The sequence below is a fragment of the Lynx canadensis genome, chromosome B2 (genome assembly GCF_007474595.2).
Source record: "Lynx canadensis isolate LIC74 chromosome B2, mLynCan4.pri.v2, whole genome shotgun sequence".
Classification (NCBI taxonomy): Eukaryota; Metazoa; Chordata; class Mammalia; order Carnivora; family Felidae; genus Lynx; species Lynx canadensis.
Window position 1 is genome coordinate 119,932,849 of NC_044307.1, and position 19,052 is coordinate 119,951,900.

The 19,052-nt window shown below is 36.7% G+C and overlaps 2 long non-coding RNA genes across 3 annotated transcripts in view; both read left to right on the forward strand.

Annotated features, from left to right (window-relative positions):
- LOC116738080 overlaps positions 1–19,052 on the forward strand; it is a 146,931-nt gene that overhangs the window by 25,404 nt on the left and 102,475 nt on the right. The gene's annotated exons all lie outside the window — the stretch shown is intronic.
- LOC115514401 lies at positions 7,184–9,365 on the forward strand. Its single transcript, XR_003968960.1, has 2 exons — positions 7,184–7,311; positions 7,524–9,365. It is a non-coding gene; the product is annotated as an uncharacterized LOC115514401 (long non-coding RNA).

Consider the following 19,052-nt stretch of genomic DNA (forward strand, 5'->3'; position numbering starts at 1 on the left):
ACCTGATCAATTTAACTCTTAAATCACTTATTTCCTCTTTCTTTCTTTTCTATTTTTATTTCAGAGAAACTGTGTACCTAAAGTAAGACTGAGGGGCGCCTGGGTGGCGCAGTCGGTTAAGCGTCCGACTTCAGCCAGGTCACGATCTCTCAGTCTGTGAGTTCGAGCCCCACGTCGGGCTTTGGGCTGATGGCTCAGAGCCTGGAGCCTGCTTCCGATTCTGTGTCTCCCTCTCTCTCTGCCCCTCCCCCGTTCATGCTCTGTCTCTCTCTGTCCCAAAAATAAATAAACGTTGAAAAAAAAAATTTAAAAAAAAAAAAAAAAAAGACTGACCTTGTTCCTCCCTGAATATATCGGGCATATTCCTGCCTCAGGTTCTTTGCAAAAATAGTTTGCAGTGACTGGAAAATTCTCATATCCATTATCTGCATGACTTTCTCCTTGCTACTTTAAGTCTTGACTCAGATATCACTTTCTCAGTAGGGCCTACCTTGACCACCCTGTTTAAAATTGAAAGCTTAAAATAGGTGATGGAGATTAAGGAGTGCACCTGTCGTGTTGAGCACTGGGTGATGTATGGAATTGTCAGATCACTAGACTGAACTGAAACTGATACTATTAACTGATAGTTGATATGTCAACTACCTGGAATTTAAATAAAAACTTGAAAAAAATTAAATTAAACAAATATAAAATTGCAAGCTTACACCTCAGAATTCCTTATCCACTGTATTTTTAGTGCTAACTACGTTCTTTTAAAGTACTGTGTAGTGTATTTATTCAAAATCTTTATTGTCTGTATCTCAACACCGAACTACGTTCCTTGAGGGCTAGGATTTGTCCGCTTAGTTTGCTGCTGTTTCTCCGGCATCTAAATACTGCCTGGCAATCGTAGGTTGTTATGAAAAAAATTGCTGAATAAATGGGAGAAAAAAATGAATGAGTTTTCTTTTCCAAATATGTTATCTTCGACCGAATACCATTAAGTAATTTGAGATTGGCACATGTAGTTTTAAATTCTATTAATGATTCCTGTTTTTCAAAAACGTTCTTTAACATGTATTTGGAACATAAATTCAGGAATGATCTTCTCTCATTTTTGCAAGAGGAAGTATACTTTTTCTTCTGTTACTTCACAAATCTTCTGGGTAGCAAATATCCTTGGGATTGTTAATGGTACTTTACAATTTATATTGTTATTATTGTATTATTTCTTGTTTATAGATTTTTAATTTCTGAGAATATTTTGGGCATAGTCATTCTGTTTTGGAAAAATTTACCATCATTGTTTATATTTATCTATGCTTATATGCATTCAACACTCATCGCCTCAGATAGGTTTAATCAACTAGAGTAGTCAACTTGTTACCTCAACCAGAAGATTTAACATAGGGAAATTAAGCACTGAAAAAATGCACCAGAGGACTGAGGGCCAGAGTAAGCCTCTGCCTGTTCCAGTCTCCATACCACTCACCTCTGCTGGAGGAATAATAATGGCTTCTGCTTCTCCCCTTTCTGCAGAATTAATCTTTTCTATTATGCTCTGAGATATAAATGGGCAAAGGATTAGTGTTATCAACCCCCAGAAGTCCCTCAATATACAGAATTCGATAAGCTTCAAACCTAAAAGCAATAGAAAGAAGAAAGAAAGCATACTGAATTCATCAGAGTTTGATCCTATTGTGCCTTTTTAATTTTTTTAAATATAATTTGTTATCAAGTTGGCTAACATACAGTGTATACAGTGTGCTCTTGGCTTCTCGAGTAGATTCCTATGATTCATGGCTTACATACAACACCCAGTGCTCATCCCAACCAGTGCCCTCCTCAGTGCCCATCACCTGTCTTCCCCTCTCCCCTGCCCTCTACCCCCATCAACCCCCAGTTTGTTCTCTGTATTTAAGAAACTCTTATGGTTTGCCTCCCTCCCTCTCTGTTTGTAACTATTTTTTTCCCCTTCCCTCCCCCCATGGTCTTCTGTTAAGTTCCTCAAGTTCCACGTATGAGTGAAAACATATGATATCTGTCTTTCTCTGACTGACTTACTTCACTTAGCATAATACCCTCCAGTTCCATCCACGTTGTTGCAAATGGCAGGATTTCAACTTTTGAGCCAAGGGTGTTTGCTAGTTTATTTTGGAGCCATTGCTGTATAATTGTATGCATATTCCATAAGTAAATGCCAGTGATGAACACATGTTCTTGTCCCTGTTCCTATATAATCATGGCATGATGGTCCAGACCATCTATATCTACTCCCAAGACAGATAATATCAAGGTGGGAAATCCCAAAGGTGCCATCCGTAATCTATATAATATGCCTGTACAATAGTTTAAGAAAATGAGTGCCCATTGTTATTTTAAATTAATAATTGCCCAGTATTTGCTTATAAAACCTTTCCCTACCAATGTCACCTTATCTGTAAGATGAGAATATAGTAGTACTCATCTTGTAGGATTATCGTGAGGATTTAATGAGCTTTTATAAAAACAGAGAGAGAGACAGAGACCAAGTGACAAAGAGTCTGGAACAGTGCCTGGGCCATTGTAAGTGCATAGTAAAATGAGGGGCTGTCATCACCATCGCCATTATCATGATCATGGATTCTTGTCCAGAAAAACTGACAGGTGTATGTGATGGATTGATGCATTGGACTTAATTCTTTATTCCATCCTGCATCTATGCCTTTGCCATGGTCTCTTCCTGGGCAAAGTGTGGTTCTTCACTGCTTGAATTTGAACTTGGTCATATGACTTTTTTCGGTCAATAGTATATGAGCAAAAGTGACAATTTGCCAGTTCTAAGTATAGACATTGAGAGCCCTGTATTTCCACTTGTCCCCTTACACTTCTGCCATTGCTGTGATAAGAGTCTCCCCCGAATTTGCTCATGCCCCTGTAGCCTGGGCCCCAGAATGAATACACATAGGCCAGAGGCGCCTCGGTCAATCCACAGAACCACAGTGACATAACAAAGCCATCCGGCCAAGCGCACCCTAGATCATCTGAACCCCATTCTGCCCACATCCACGTAAATAATAATAAGTGATCGCTGTTTGAAACCTCTGAGTTTAGGGTTAGATTGTAGTGTAACTGTAGGGAACACACACACACTTCATTTCGGATATACCTACACAGAAGACCTACCCCTGACAGAGTCAAGTGATGACACCTGCTTTCTGGCTGAATTATATTACATGTTTTGCCCAAATGCTGGCTGGGGCTGTCTCTGTGAACATTGCCCAGAGTAGTGCCGCAGGAAGTGAGTGAGTGTGTGTATGTGGGGGGGGGGGGGGGGGAGAGGTGAGGATTGGTGCCAGTTTCTGCCTTCTGTGTTTTTGCCACTTTCAACAGTCTGCCAGCTGGTGCAGCTGTACCCTTTGGACAAATGATATGATATCCTGGACATTAGCCTAAATGGTACCACACATGTGAAGAGCTACAGCTGCCATTTGTTGTGCTTCTTGCTGTTCTTGGCTCTGTTGCAATGCCTGGGGGTGGCAAAGACTTCTACACATGAGGTGTGTCTTTCCAAGATTCATAGATAGTGTGTCTTTTCAAGATTCTAAAATTCGCTCAACGCAGCCACTAACGATGATGACCGTGCATGTGGAAAATAGGCCAGGTTCATTTTTGAATAGTTTGATTTTTTTTTTCCCTCAAAGTAATTATGAAAGCAAATTAATCATAGAAAATTAATCATAGAAAAAATATAACATCATATAGTTTGTCCTTCCAGGAAAAAAAAAAAAACTAAAACTTCACTCATACTTTTAGTATATTTTTACATTTTTTAAGGAAAGAACATTTATTCCTTTCTTTGCCTAATAATAGTCATACCAGCATATATGTAGACAAATCCTATGTGGTAACCATCCAGTAAATCAGATATGTAATTAGTTTCCACTGCTAAGTAAAAAGGTGATTTGTTCTGCATATGTGTCCTGGAATAATTGAAAATCATTATTAACTAGCACATACTTCTGTCTAACGCGATCCATCTCGAAAATTTCTGACTTGGTTTAAAACCAAAAAATGTGAAAATGAGAATAAATGTGAGCCCAACAGAATATGTTATTCAACATATTTTTAGTCCATCCCAAACTGAAAGTGATTTTTATTGATGCTATTGGAGATGGGAAAAAGAATAAAAAGAGAAAAAAAAGGTGAATTATATTTATGGTCCAGCCAGAGGTAATAATTTACTGAGATGTAGTATAACCACCCTTCGGAGCATTATCAGTGGAGATGTAAGGAAATAAATATATAGAGTAGTTGTTTTCAACCCTGGTGGCAAAAGAGACACTTGGGGAACTTTTTAAAACTATCAGTGCCAAGCTTAACCCAAAGCCTTCTAATTTAGCTGGTCCTGGGTGGGATCAAGGAATTCATGCTTTATGGAAACACCCCTCATGAATCTAATGTGTGGGGTTAACCCCGCTAGTATATGGCATTTTGAAATTGTCTTAAGTCCAAGAGGATGTTAAAATGAATACACTGCCTATTTTCAGACTTCTTTAGAGGATTTGAACTTCCAAGTAGGGTTTTGGAGGAAAGAAGCAGAGATTGACACAAAGAAGTGTTTTTTTCTTTTAAAATCAATTCTGTAACAAACTGAGGGTTGATGGGGGGTGGGAGGGAGGGGAGGGTGGGTGATGGGTATTGAGGAGGGCACCTTTTGGGATGAGCACTGGGTGTTGTATGGAAACCAATTTGTCAATAAATTTCATAAAAAAAATAAATAAAATAAAATAAAATGTAAAAAAAATAAAAAAATAAAAAAAAAATAAAATCAATTCTGTGATTTGTATTTTCTCAAGTTTTACAATTTCAATCAGCCAAACTTATATTCGTTAATTCATGAGATGGTGATCTTTGCCCACTAGTTGCCTTTATCGGTATTTTTACCCGATGTCAGTCTAGATTGCATTTTCATATCTGTCTTCTTTGTAAACCTGTGACTTCACCCAGAGGTGTGCTGGAGCAACTTAAGGGTGCTTGCAAAAGTGGCCTGTGCATGTCTCTTTCCAACTCTTAGGTTCAGGAATGTCGAGTTGGTAGAATGAAATTAGCCACAAGAAAAGTGTTTACATCATGGAAATTGGCGAATGCTAAAAAATCAGATACTCTCTGATCCCACAGATGATTATTAAACATTTAGTAGCACACGCTGATTTCAGTGGAAGAGAATTATGGCACATAAGTTGATTTTTTAGTTGTTTATCTCCGATATCTTAAAATCAGAAGTCGTGATTTTTAAGTACCTATTAATCTGGGGGAAAAGTAACCTACATTTTACAAGATGCCTCTTCTGTATTTTTTTTCCTATTGAATCCCCTTCCTCATTTTACCCTTTCCACCCACAACAGAAATTCCCACATATTCTGTGCTGAGAAGAGATTACTAGAGTTAGCTGAAAATCATTCTCTGCCGTCTCATGCCTCCACTTACGACCCCATACCAGTGTTCGGTTTTTCATCTCAGCTACACAGCAGCCCTTTTTTGTTTGATGAAAAAAGATAACCAATAAAATAAATTAGCAGTCTTATGATTGACCCTATTTTTTTGTTATTCAAGGAAACCCAAAATGAAGCAAAATAACCAAATTTTGCCAAGGAAAACATTTTCAACCATTTCAATTACTGTTTTAATTGGCTAGGTCTGGCTGCCAGATTATCTTCTAATCTCTACAAGAATGTTATTTGGGAAAAGTTGAAATATGGCCTGCATGGAAGCCACATTCATCTCTTCAGCACATTCTAGTTGGAATAACTCCCTCAGCATACTGGAATCATATTAGAGTAAAATTGGCAGTTCCTGGAAGAACATAATCCATAGATCATATAAAAGCCTAATTCACTATCAGCATATTATTGAAAAGTCTGAAAAATGTTGTGTGCCCGAGTCCAAGATAAAGAAAAGTGAGGATACTGAGATGTTTGTATAGCAAATACCTCTGGACAATGTGCAGAAGTATGTGTGTGTATGTGTATGTGTGTGTGCAGGACTGTGTATGTGTCTGCGTGTGTATTAATATAACAATAGAAGGAAGAAAATGGTTGCAGTTATCTGAGTTGGTTTCATGAAAGCATCTTGGGCTGTGGGGTGTGTTTTACGAAGATTTTATAGAGAAATAGTCCCAGATCCTTATCAGACTTGGTTTAGAGACAGGAAAAGCCTTTTCTTGTTTGTTTTAGCCAAGTCGTGAAGAGATTGATTTTATGACTAGATTATTACATTTTCAGACTGCCATTTCAGTGTGTTCTCGTTCAAGTGGGATGAAGTTACTCTGCACATTATTCTTTAACATTTATTTGTAGTCAGATTCCACAGACACCAGAAAATACACAAAAAAAATATGTGTTGCTATGATAACCAATTGGGTTCTTACCCTAGAACCCTAGTCTTTTCAGTAAATTTGGGTTGTCCGGCACTGTATTGAAATCACAAAATTTAAACTAAAGTAAAGATTACCAGCATCTGTTTCATATGTTGGGACAAGGCCACCACGAAGGAGCATGCATGATTGTGCACTGATAGCCAGAAGTTTTGTTGTAGTTGCTCAGAGTAAATACTTCTCTGAGAATCTACCCTGTGGTGTCGTTAAGGGGTGTGGAGAAGTTTCTTTGGAATTAACAGGATTAAACGACTGGAACTGGGATCCCACACATTTGTCTTCTTTGATCAGCTTCTTTATAGGCATCTGCAGCAGAGAAAGAAGAAGCTTGCAAAGTCCAGTCCACATGATTTAATTCCACAGTGGCACTCATTCACTCAAAAATTATAAACACAATGAATCTCTAGATCTGAAGCTGTCAAGGGAGAAGGGCATGCAGGGATAGAGAGAAGTACAAATTTATGTTCAGGTGAAAAGAATCTCAGGAGTCCCAAAGCCCATATGTCTCTGATGATCTACAGGGACCATCAACCATTTCTTACCTTCCTGGTTGATGAACTGCTTATTTCTTCAACTAACGGATCTTCTCAACTTCTCAGTGGCATTTGTGATGCTTCAGGCCTAAGAGGAACACCTTGAGCTGAATCACTGGTCCAATTTCCCTCAAACTTTATTGTCTTTACCAACCTTGTGTCTGTATTACACCATCATCAGACCTGAGTGAAAGTCTAATATATCTTCTGTATCTCCTCACTTCTCCATCCTGCACGCAGATTTTTCAGTAGAGATTGAACAGAGCATGGCAATGAGACCAGCAGCACTTTCACAACAGTGCCTGAAGCTCGTATCAACCAGAATCCTAACAGCAAGCCCAACGCAACCACCTCCAGGGTCTACATGCTGCCCCAGAGCAGGTTGGCATCCTCTTGCAGGGCAGCACTTTTCAACTTCTTGTCTTGGCACCGATTTGTATGCATCAATTGCCATAAAATCATGTGGTTTGAAGCCATCTTAGGGTACCGAGTTTGTAAATGAGTTAGTTTTTATAATACAAATTAGAACCCTTTAAAGCTTATGTTTGTGTCAGTGTCTCTCTCACTTGCATGCATTCTGGTGTACTTTGCAGGAGAGAATAGAGTTGCAGCTAACTGCTCAGAAACTGTACATCACTATAGCCCAACAACCAAGTGAGAGAGACTGCTACTAATGGGTCAATAACAACTGTGGAGATTCTGAATCATTGGAGCGCTCGACAAAAGAAAGCTAATGGATGATGTGAAAATCCACATATGCCCATGAGAGTATATTGAGCACATAAATGTTGTTGCTTGGTGTGTTCCTGAGAAGAGACATTTGAGAACCACTGTTTTGGAGTCAGAAGCAGCACAGAAGAATTCATTTCAGCTCCAAATGGGTTATTTAACCACTGGCTGTCAGACATGTAGACAGCGTCATGTTTTAGTTTGACCTAGATTTGTAATGGGATGCGCCTAATTCCTTCAATGAAATGAAACTTTAATGAATCTTTAGGTAGAACTCTTAAGTGCCAAAAAACCATTTTCCCAGAGCTAGTGTGAACTTCTTGACAAACTAAAGAATTTACTCTTTTTGAGCCAAGAGGAAACCTCTGTTTGTTATACACTCCCATGCCATTTGATTATTGAGGGAGAAGGAATGGGAGTGGTATCCAAAACAGATGGGAAGGTGAGCACCACGTGCTTATTGTCCCTGGGAGTGGACCCTTCCTTGCCCTCAATGTATGTGCTAAATGAAGTCGGATGTGGTCAGTCAAGTGGTTGTAGCTAAATTAGACTGTTCATGGGAATCAGCTTCTTTGGCCTATTACAGAGACCTTAAATACCATTTTATAAATCCTGAAAATAAGTCTTTCTCTAGATAAACATCAGTAAAGAAAGGATTGGGGGGATACTACTAAACACCTTACATTTATAGACATCTTATAGATTTTATACTTGGAAAAAATACTATTTTGTAACCTGACATGGCAGCCAATACAGGAAAACCAATGAAAGATTCACATGCAGGGAGAGTCGTGTTCCTACAGCAGGAAATAATTATGGTCAGCCATGTGGGAGTAGAGTCATCCCAAAGTTAGCTGACTACAGTGGATTAAGTTCACATCTGGCTGATAGAGACGATCCAAAAATGATTCTGGGAATGCAGGAAAGCATTTGACAGGGCTGTGATTTTGTCTATCTTTGTGAGCACCAGCTGACAGTGCTTCATCCATGCATTCATTATGACATCATTTTATGGACAATTCATGGACCAAGAAGATCTGAGAATCCCTGGGGTGATGGGAAATGCCACGGACATCCATGGTCTTGGATGCTCAGTGAGTAAACAATGATTTTTAAGCAGTTCCCAAGGCCTGAGAAATAGTTGGTCGTCACCCAGGTCTACACCCTTCAGCATGAGTTTTCTTGGGGAGGAGCTGGATATGTCTGCAAGCCCCATACTGGCCCCACATGTCTCTAACTAACTAGAGTAAATAAAGCTAATATGGAGGAGATTGTCTTGAACTGAACTCTTATGGAAAATGTTTGCACGAGGAGTCTGAATGCTAAGACACTAATGTCTCATTTCATTGGTGCCAGTTAATGCCCTGTCATAGCACTGGCATGCATAAGGCATGAGTGCAGTGTTGCTCTGGAAAAACAAAAAGAAATTCAGAAAATTCTTACACCTGCATGCCTAAGCCTTCATGATTATAATATTTTAAGCATTATATGGAAAGATACACTTTCAGCTTAGTAGATAATAGGTACAGATACATGCACACATATATATATTCATACTCATATATAGATATATATAGAATCATCCATCTTGGACATTCAACTGACTTCTCCTATATTAGCTCTCATAACTCTCAAGATTCTACATGATATCTAAACTAGGCTTATTTTCTTCCATCATACCTCTATTCTGCATTTCCACTCCTACCTCAGCTGAGTATCACTGTTCTCTGTAATTCTTGTTTAAGACAACTGAAAAGATACGATTAAGTTTCTCTGAAAGATGTGACCAATGACTTTGTCCTCTGCCAGCTTTCAGGACTTTGTTTACATGTCTCTCATTTTACATTCCATTGCTTCTTGTAGTCATCATTATTTCAATACATGCTCAAAGATCTGGAGTGTGCATCTCAATACATGTTACATTTTGGAAATGATCTGTTAGCTTTTATTTTAGGCAGCTTTGCTTGTGAAAAACAAAGCTGATCTGTATTTTTCACTTAGGTAACTTGACTTCTCTTTTTGTGACTGAACCCAACCAATCAAAATATTCACATTCAGTGCATATTTGTAGTCAGGTAACAAAAGTCTGTAGTCAGTGCATATTTGTAGTCAGTTAACAAAAGGGCCAGGTACAGAAATGATTGAATTTGCAAATTGATCTCCAGTGCCATAATCTCTCCCTTTGGCAGTAATATCGCTAGACCTCCAAGTTTAAAAGATCTGTATCTCTGGTTAGAGGGCTTACGAGGAAAATGCTTTTTTGGCCTGTTGAAATTGTTCTAACTAAATTCATTTTACTTCTTGAACTCATGATATCAAGTTAGATATTTGCTGAACATAGATAAATGAATGGTATTCTCTCAACTAATAGACATGCCCTTAGTTCTGAATGGACCAATTTCAACATCAAACATGTTTAACTTAGCAAACATAAATTGACCATGGGTTTCTTTTGGCAGCTACTAATTTGTATGTCTGCTTGTTCACAAGATGTATATTACTCCCTTATGACCCTGTGCCACATGAATCATATGAACATTACTGATTCCTGATAAAACATACTAAGTATTAAAGCACTATCACATACTTTCAAGTATTATCTCACTGTGTATGTTTATGAAAATATCAATAAACTTTCAATGATACTAATAACACAGTGATTATTTTACCATTTTGCATTCCCGCCAACAGTGTAAGAGGGTTCCCCTTTTTCCACATCCTCACCAACATCTGTTGTTTCCTGAATTGTTAATTTTGGCAATTCTGACAGGTGTGAGGTGGTATCTCGTTGTGGTTTTGATTTGTATTTCCCTGATGATGAGTGATGTTGAGCATCTTTTCATGTGTCTATTAGCCATCTGAAAGTCTTCTTTGGAAAATGTCTATTCATGTCTTCTGGCCATTTATTCACTGGATTATTTGTTTTGGGGTATTGAGTTTGACAAGTTCTTTATAGATTTTGGATACTAACCCTTTATCCTCTATGTAATTTGCAAATATCTTCTCCCATTCCATCGGTTATCTTTGTTGATTGCTTTCTTTACTGTATGTACAGAAGCTTTTTATCTTGATGAGATCCCAATAGTTCATTTTTGCTTTTGTTTCCCTTGACTCCAGAGCCATGTCTAGTAAGAAGCTACTGCGGCTGAGGTCAAAGAGGTTGCTGCCTGTTTTCTCCTGTAAAGTTTTGATGGTTTCCTGATTCACATTTAGGCCTTTCATCCCTTTTAAATTTACTTTTGTGTATGGTGTAAGAAACTGGCTCAGTTTCATTCTTCTTCATGTCACTGTCCAGGTTTTCCAGCACCATTTGCTGAAGAGAGTGTCTCCCCACCCCACCCCCAATTGAATATTCTCTCCTGCTTTGTTGAAAATTAGTTGGCCATACATTTGTGGGTCCATTCTGGGTTCTCTATTCTCCTCCATTGATCTATGTGTCTGTTTTTGTCCCTGTACCCTACTTTATTGATGATTACAGCTTTGAAATACAGCTTGAAGTTCTGAATTCTGATGCCTCCAGCTTTGGTTTTCTTTTTCAAAATTACTTTGGCTATCCGGAGTCTTTTGTGGTTCCATACAAATCTTAGGATTGTTGGTTCCAGCTTTTTGAGGAATGCTGGTGTTAGTTTGCTAGGGATTGTGTTGAATGTGTAGATTGCTTTGGGTAGTGTTGACATTTTAACAATATTTGTTCTTCCAATCCATGTGCATGGAATGTTTTTTTTCATTTTTTTGTGTGTCTTCTTCAATTTCTTTCATAAGCTTTCTGTAGTTTTCAGCATACAGATTTTTTACCTCTTTGGTTAGGTTTATTCCTAGGTATCTTATGGTTTTTGGTGCAATTGTAAACGGGATCAATTTCTTGATTTCTCTTTCTGCTGCTTCATTATTTACGTATAGAAATACAACCAATTTCTGTACATCGATTTTATATCCTGCTACTTTGCTGAATTCCTGTATCAGTTCTAGCAGTTTTTTGGTGGAGTCTTTGGGGTTTTCCACGTAGAATATCATGTCATCTGTGAAGACTGAAAATTTGACTTCTTCCTTGCCAACTTGTATGTCTTTTATTTCTTTTCGTTGTCTGATTGCTGAGGCTAGGAGTTACATTCAGTACTATGTTGAACAACAGTGGTGAGAGTGGACGCAAACTGGTGCAGCCACTCTGGAAAACAATATGGAGGTTCCTCAAAAAGTTAAAAATAGAACTTCCCTATGACCCAGCAATTGTGCTACTAGGTATTTATCCAGAGGATGCAAAAAAGCTGATTTGAAGGGGCACTTGTAGCCCAATGTTTATAGCAACACTATCAACAATAGCCAAATTATGCAAAGAGCCCAAATGTCTATCAACTGTGAACACACACGCACACACACACACAATGGAATATTACTTGGTGATCAAAAAGAGTAACTGCAACATTTGCAACAACATGGATGGAACTAGAGTGTATTATGCTAAGTGAAATAAGTCAGAGAAAGATAAATATCATATGATTTCACTTATATGTGGAATTTAAGAAGCAAAACAGATGAACATAGGGGAAGGGAAGGAAGAAAAAGATGAAAACAGAGAGGGAGGAAAACCATAGGAGACTCTTAAATATAGAGAACAAACTGAGGGTTGCTGGAGGAAGGTAGGTGGGGGGATGGGTTAAATGGATGATGGGCATTAAGGAGGACATTTGTTGGGATGAGCACTGGGTATTATGTATAAGTGATGAATCACTGGGTTCTATTCGTGAAACCAATACTATACTGTATGTCAACTAACTTGTATTTAAATAAATTAATTTTTAAAAAAGAAAACACTCTCTATTTGAAAGAGGAAAACCAAGAAATAAAAGTTTTAGCAAGGCACTCATTCTTATATTGAATCTACAATTTTCAGTACAATTTTTTTTTGTAATTGTTATTGTCTGATTTAATGTCTGCTTTAAGAAAAAAAAAAACACTGGGGGGCACCTGGGTGGCTCAGTCGATTAAGCATCTGACTTTGGCTCAGGTCATGATCTATGGTTCATGAGTTCAAGCTCCGTGTCAGGCTCTGTGCTGACAGCTCAGAGCCTGGAGCCTGCTTCAGATTCTGTGTCTCCCTCTCTCTCTGCCCCTCACCCACTCACAGTCTGTCTGTCTGTCTCTCTCTTTCAAAAATAAATAAACATTAAAAATTTTTTAAAAAAGAAAAAAAAAGCCAAATTAATGTGGCTTTAAATGATAGATATAGAGACTTTAGTGTTTCATTTAACAAGAAGCCAGTGCAATATTTAATTTTAAATGAAATAGACAAAAATCAGTTAATATGTACATTGCCAGTCAAAGCTATTCTATGTTATTATGAAATACCAGACTTATTTTAATATATATTTATCCAAAAGATTAAACATATTTCAGTGACAGGCAATGTAGTATCTTATACAGAATATGGGCATTAGCATCGGGCCAACCCAGATTCATATTATATTTTTGCTACTTAATAGCTGTGTACCATTGGTACAAACTTAAACCAAACCTTAGATTCTTCCTCTGTAAAAAGGGAATAATTATACTTTTTTTAAAAGCTATAGTGACATGTTCATTGAAGCACCATTCATAATAGCAAAACTGGAAGAAAAAAAAACACCTCAGTGTTCAATTCCAGTTGTATTCATCAAATGTTGACACAGTAATGCATGTAAAAAAGCATCTCCAAACTCAGCTATCTGCAATAGCAAGCATTTATTCTAATGCTCATGTGTCTGCAGATCAACTGTGATTGGCTGATTTAGACTAGGCTTGACTGGGCTGCTCTCTGGTGACAGTATTTGGCTCCAAGGTCCAGTTTGGGTTCAAATCTGTTCCAGATGTGCTTATTTGGGGTCCCAAGCTGAAAGGACCAGCATCTATCTCCAGTGAGTCATCAAGGCATTAGAGCCAAACCAATTTGGGCAAGCACAATTATCATCTCTGCCTAAAATTCATTAATTTCCATTGGCCAAAATAAGTTCCATGGCCAAGTCTGACAGTGTTAGAAAATCATCTGCAGTCAGAGGGGAGAGAAGCAAATATTTGCTGTTTAATAATCCAAACCATCACAGTAGCTAAGTAGTATTTTAGTGACTAAGCAACATTCATGTGATAAAGGCTTATCTATCATTGAAAAAATAAAAGTGTAATAGGGAAAAAATGATTGGCATGATAATATGCTTATGATCTGTTTTCAAGGGAAAAATACACTATAAGAAGACATCTGTGTGGAAAATTGTAGGAAGATTTTGGAACAAAATACTAACTAACTGGTTATCTTTGAGGAATGAGATATTGGATGATTTTGATTTCTTCCCTTCTACATGTTTTTCAGTGTTTTCCAAGTCAGCTGGATTGATTACAGATTATTTTTTGTCATTTTAAACACTTTATTAATAAAACTTGTTTTTCCAACTTTAGGAAAACTTAACTTCTTATTTGGAGTGAGAGTATCACCACATTACTGTGGCTCAAGTGAGAAAAGAAATGAGAGAGTATGTTGTAAATTATAAAGCAGAACAAAATGCAGGAGATTATTTTTATAATAATGGATTATAAAAATCCATTGGATTATGTCTTAAATTCCAGTATTCTATATTTCAAGTAGTTTTTCTTTGGAATACAAAAAAATGTTTTTATTTCATCCTTATTCCCAAAAGATATTTCTACTGAGTATAAAATTCTAGGCTGACATTTCTTTACTTTCAGAGCTTTGAAGATATTATTTTGGCTTCCAGTGTTATTATTGAGAAGTCTGCTTTGGTTTAATTTTTATTTGTTTGAAATTATTTTATCTTGTTTCTCTTTTAAGATCTTTTTGTCGGGGCGCCTGGGTGGTGCAGTCGGTTAAGCGTCCGACTTCAGCCAGGTCACGATCTCGCGGTCCGTGAGTTCGAGCCCCGCGTCAGGCTCTGGGCTGATGGCTCGGAGCCTGGAGCCTGTTTCCGATTCTGTGTCTCCCTCTCTCTCTGCCCCTCCCCCGTTCATGCTCTGTCTCTCTCTGTCCCAACAATAAATAAAAACGTTGAAAAGTCCAAAAAAAAAAAAAAAAAGATCTTTTTGTCTTTGGTGTTATGCTTGACAACGTATCTAGATGTGCTTTTTATTTTTGGACTTCCTGAAGCTAAAAGTTGATATCTATCAGTGATGGTTGAAAATTCCAAATCATTAACAATTTGAATCTTTCCTTGTTTACATTCTTTCTCCTTCCCTGTCTATCTCTCTCTTTCTCCATCTGAAACTTCAGTCACCTTCTGTATCTTCTGTTTTGCTTAACTCTAGTTCATATTTTTAAACTCTGTCCCTGTACTACATTCTGCCTAATGCCTTTATTTTCAGATTCATTCTGTGGTTCTTTTTTTCACATGCATCTAGTGACTTTTGAAAAGTTTCTTGTTCTTAATAATCTTGATGTCTTGCTTCTTGAAAGATGTGGCTGATACTCATTTCATAGTCTGTATATGTCTTTTCAAAAGCTACGATACTTTGAGTTTGATTATTTTGGTGATTCTCATTCACAATTGTTTGTATGGCTTTAATCTCCTTCTGAGAATATTCTTTACTAGTTCATTTACTGGGATGTTACCATTTGCAGGCTGTTGGTTTTGGATTTTTTTTTTTTTCTTCTCTGATATCTCCCCTTGCATAGACTCCAGGCTTTGTCTCTACTTTGCCCATGCAGCTGTGGGTCACCAAGTATGGCAGATGCCCTCGGGGCAAACAGTGATTTTGGAACTAATCTCTTCCTTTGTATTTATAACTTCTTACTGTCTATCCGTCAAGATTTCCTTGTCTTTCCCATTAATTTAGACGAGTAATACAAAAATATATTATTTTACAAACACTTATTCAGTAATTCTAAGTATTATTTTCTGAAAGAGTTTTTCTGGACAACTATCCTACCATATTTTCAAAAATAAAAGTACCCAATCATCTTTTTTAATTACCTGCTTACCTGCAGACAAATCAAAGCTCTGTATCGATATGTGCTATGATATGCATGTAGAAATCCCTGAAACTAATCCCATACCTGGCACATATAAGGCAATGAAGGAATAAAGAAGAAATGAATGGAATCAATTATATAATCTTATATCATAAGATCTTTGAAAACTAACTACAAAGTCAAGAAGTGTAAGCCATGTCTATTTTCCCAAAAGATTTGGAATTCATTTAACATTTTTCATTTTACTATAAAGATGCCTGAAAGAGATTTCATAGCCTAGTGAAAATGTTAATTATCTGAGAAAATTAAAAAGTAAAATATCGCTAAAAATCTATAATTTATGCATAACTACATATTTTTAAAAAATTAATGGCAACCAGCAGAGAAACTGCAATTTGATATCAGGCCACTTTAATTGCCTAGTTTTAACTTGTTTGCAGCCAAGAACAAGGCAATCTGATGGGTGTCTTTATCCCTAACTTTATTTGGTAGAAACTTTCTGTCCTCTACACAAATGAGCCTAAATAATAAAGGGGAAAAAATACAATTCGTGCTAAAAACACCTATATTTTAGGGAAAAAATTGGAGCCTGAGTCCTAGAGGAAGATTTGAAGCATAGTAACTTATTTTTTATGTTAATCAGGTATATATGGCCCGATCACAAAAAGCTGAATTCCATGGGTTGTATTTTTTTTATTTTTAGGTTTTGTTTTGCTTTGCTTTTTGAATATTCACAATTTTGTAAAGCCAAACATTTAAACATGGAAATATGAAATTTTTATATACTTTTACTGGGATGTTCCTAAGCTTTCTTCAAAAAACTGCATTGATGAAATTTCCCAGGAAAAGGGCAGACCTGTGTTAGTGTGTATGTGCCTGTGTGTGTGTGTGTATGTGTGTGTGTGTTGTGTCTACCTGTGTGTTTACACTTGTTTGTGGTTCACATATTTTGTGGTTAAATTATCCAAAGTTTGTTCCCTCCCTTCTGATGAAGACTTGCATTCCAACTTCATTGCAGTGTGCCGTTCTTCTGTGTGGTTTGCTTTTTCTTGCATCTGAAAATAATTTGGGAGAAACAGAAACATAAAATTTGATTTGGCCTGAAAAAATTTTTCTTCATTTCTTTTTAAAATGTGACCAGTCCAGCCATTTCCATATAAGGATAAAGAGTCAAAGACTGGCTAATCCAGGAAAAATGTGAACCTGAAGACTTCTTCACATCAGATATTTGGACGAACCAATCCTAAAATATCCAAGACTTATTCCTTGGCTCTGAGAATTGCAACATCATAAGGATAGCTCTTTCCCCATTAGTGGCAATTCTTTTGCTTGTTCACACTTGGCCATTGAGATTTTCTTAAGATTCTTCTTGAAAAAGATTGAGTTTAAGTAGAATGAACCCTGCAGTCCTAAAGTCATAAGAGATGCAAGGCAAAATGATTTTGTTTTGCAAAATATTTAAGTCTGGAGGATTTCACTCCAAAATTAGACCAAAAATAGAAACCATTTTCTAAACTATGGAACATCCAATTCAATGAAACACCACCCAGGCATATTTACAAAAGTTTTGAAACTATGGTATGTGTTTATTATAAAATTAAATGGAAAAGTAAGCTCTAAAATTATATGATGCTACATTAGTACAACTAGGACTTCCTTTAAAGCTGTAATAGAAAAACAAATCAGATAAAAATACACCATCGAACTGTTAATAGTCTTTATCTTTTGTTTAGAGAGTATGGGTCTTCTTAAAAACCTGTCACTTTTCTAAACTTAATGAATGTGGGTATTTTATGATTTTATTTCCATATTATTGATGTATACAGTTATTTTGAAGGGCAGTGTGTTAAGGTAGAACAAGTTTCCAGAAACCTAAATTCTGATTCTGTTCTTTACCATCTAGTCATGAGAGCTTTATAGTGGAATATACTGGAATAGTCCAAAAATACTATTATCCTGAGACTATATTTCATTCACACCTTATTCTGGTGATTTATAGAGAATGTATTTTCTATTTTGTTTACATTATATAAGGAATAAGATAGCTATTTAGAAACGTATTTGTAGTGACAGATGTCACAAATCACATTTTTTCACTTTGAAGTGACATTTCAGACGCAAACATTTGCCTTGATGACCAAAAAATGGCTGGATCTGGTAAGCTTTAAAGTGATTGCTCTGCTTTATGTGGAGAATAAGCACCAATGTGTAATACTAACAGAATACAAACAAAGGTAGGTTAGGAACCATTGCTTTTATGGATTTCTATGTGTTAGGTTGTCCTATGCAAAGGCACATTTCTCTGTTAGATATTGTTGTAAATCCTCAGGCTGTAGTAGGTATTAATCATAGGAAATACTTCATGTGAATTTATATACCAAATAACTAAGTATGTTTTCTCTCAACCCGAATTTTTACATCATCATACTAAGTTAACTTAGTTCTAAAATAAAACCATGAAAGTTTCCAGAATTTTTAACTCTAATGTATACCCTGGTTCCAGTTTTTAAGCTGACATAATCCAGTTTTCAGCATGAACTGTAGAATGTGCCTTCAGTTCCTTAGAAGTTATATACTTTTCTATTCTTTACTGTATTTCAACAGGAATACTTTTCCCTTTAATCAACGGCTGATACATTTTGGTACCTTCAAGTAATACCTTCTGTGGATATGATTTCTTAGAAGTTTTTTGAAAAATGTTATAAAATAGCCTACAGGAGACCACAAACATTCCCCTGCAACATAGTGCAAATTATATGCAAGTCTCATGAACAGCCTACCTATTTAAATTATCCAGTAGAGAGTTCTAACAGTGGTTTGTGAAATTGTAGCCTGTGCCATTTAAGGCAGACCAATTGCCTTAACTGTTTTAAGAGCACATTTGTCTCGACCAGTCTGGTTGAATTTTTTTCAAGGAGAAAGTCATTTTTCAAGCAGTAAACATTCTTATGGATATGAAATCCATATGGAAACCTGGGCATTGTCAAGCAAATACTGGTGGATATTTTGAAAGACCATGGTCATCACTCAATCAGATTCAGATGGGTTTTATTCAAGATGATTATAGACTTCATATTTTAGTCGAATGAGGCTAATGAACAAAATTTTAGGTAAAAGCAAATATTATTGCTTTATTGTGTCTCATTAAATTTTTTAACATTCTGTATTATACATACTGATTGACCTAGCTTGGGTAATGGGCTCACCACATCCCTTAGGAAGCACAGATCTCTAAAGCAAAACTGGGATACTATTAACAGATGGATGGGAATGAACTTTGAGAAGGCAAAAAAAAAAAAAAAAATCCAGTGCTTTTGATTTCTTTTCCTTGTTTCTTAAGTTACAGCCAATAAGGTATATGCATGAAAAATATTAGTTTTCCCTACAAGTGCTACTTATTTGAAATATTTTTTCTCTTTCTTTCTCTCTTGTTCCTTCCCTT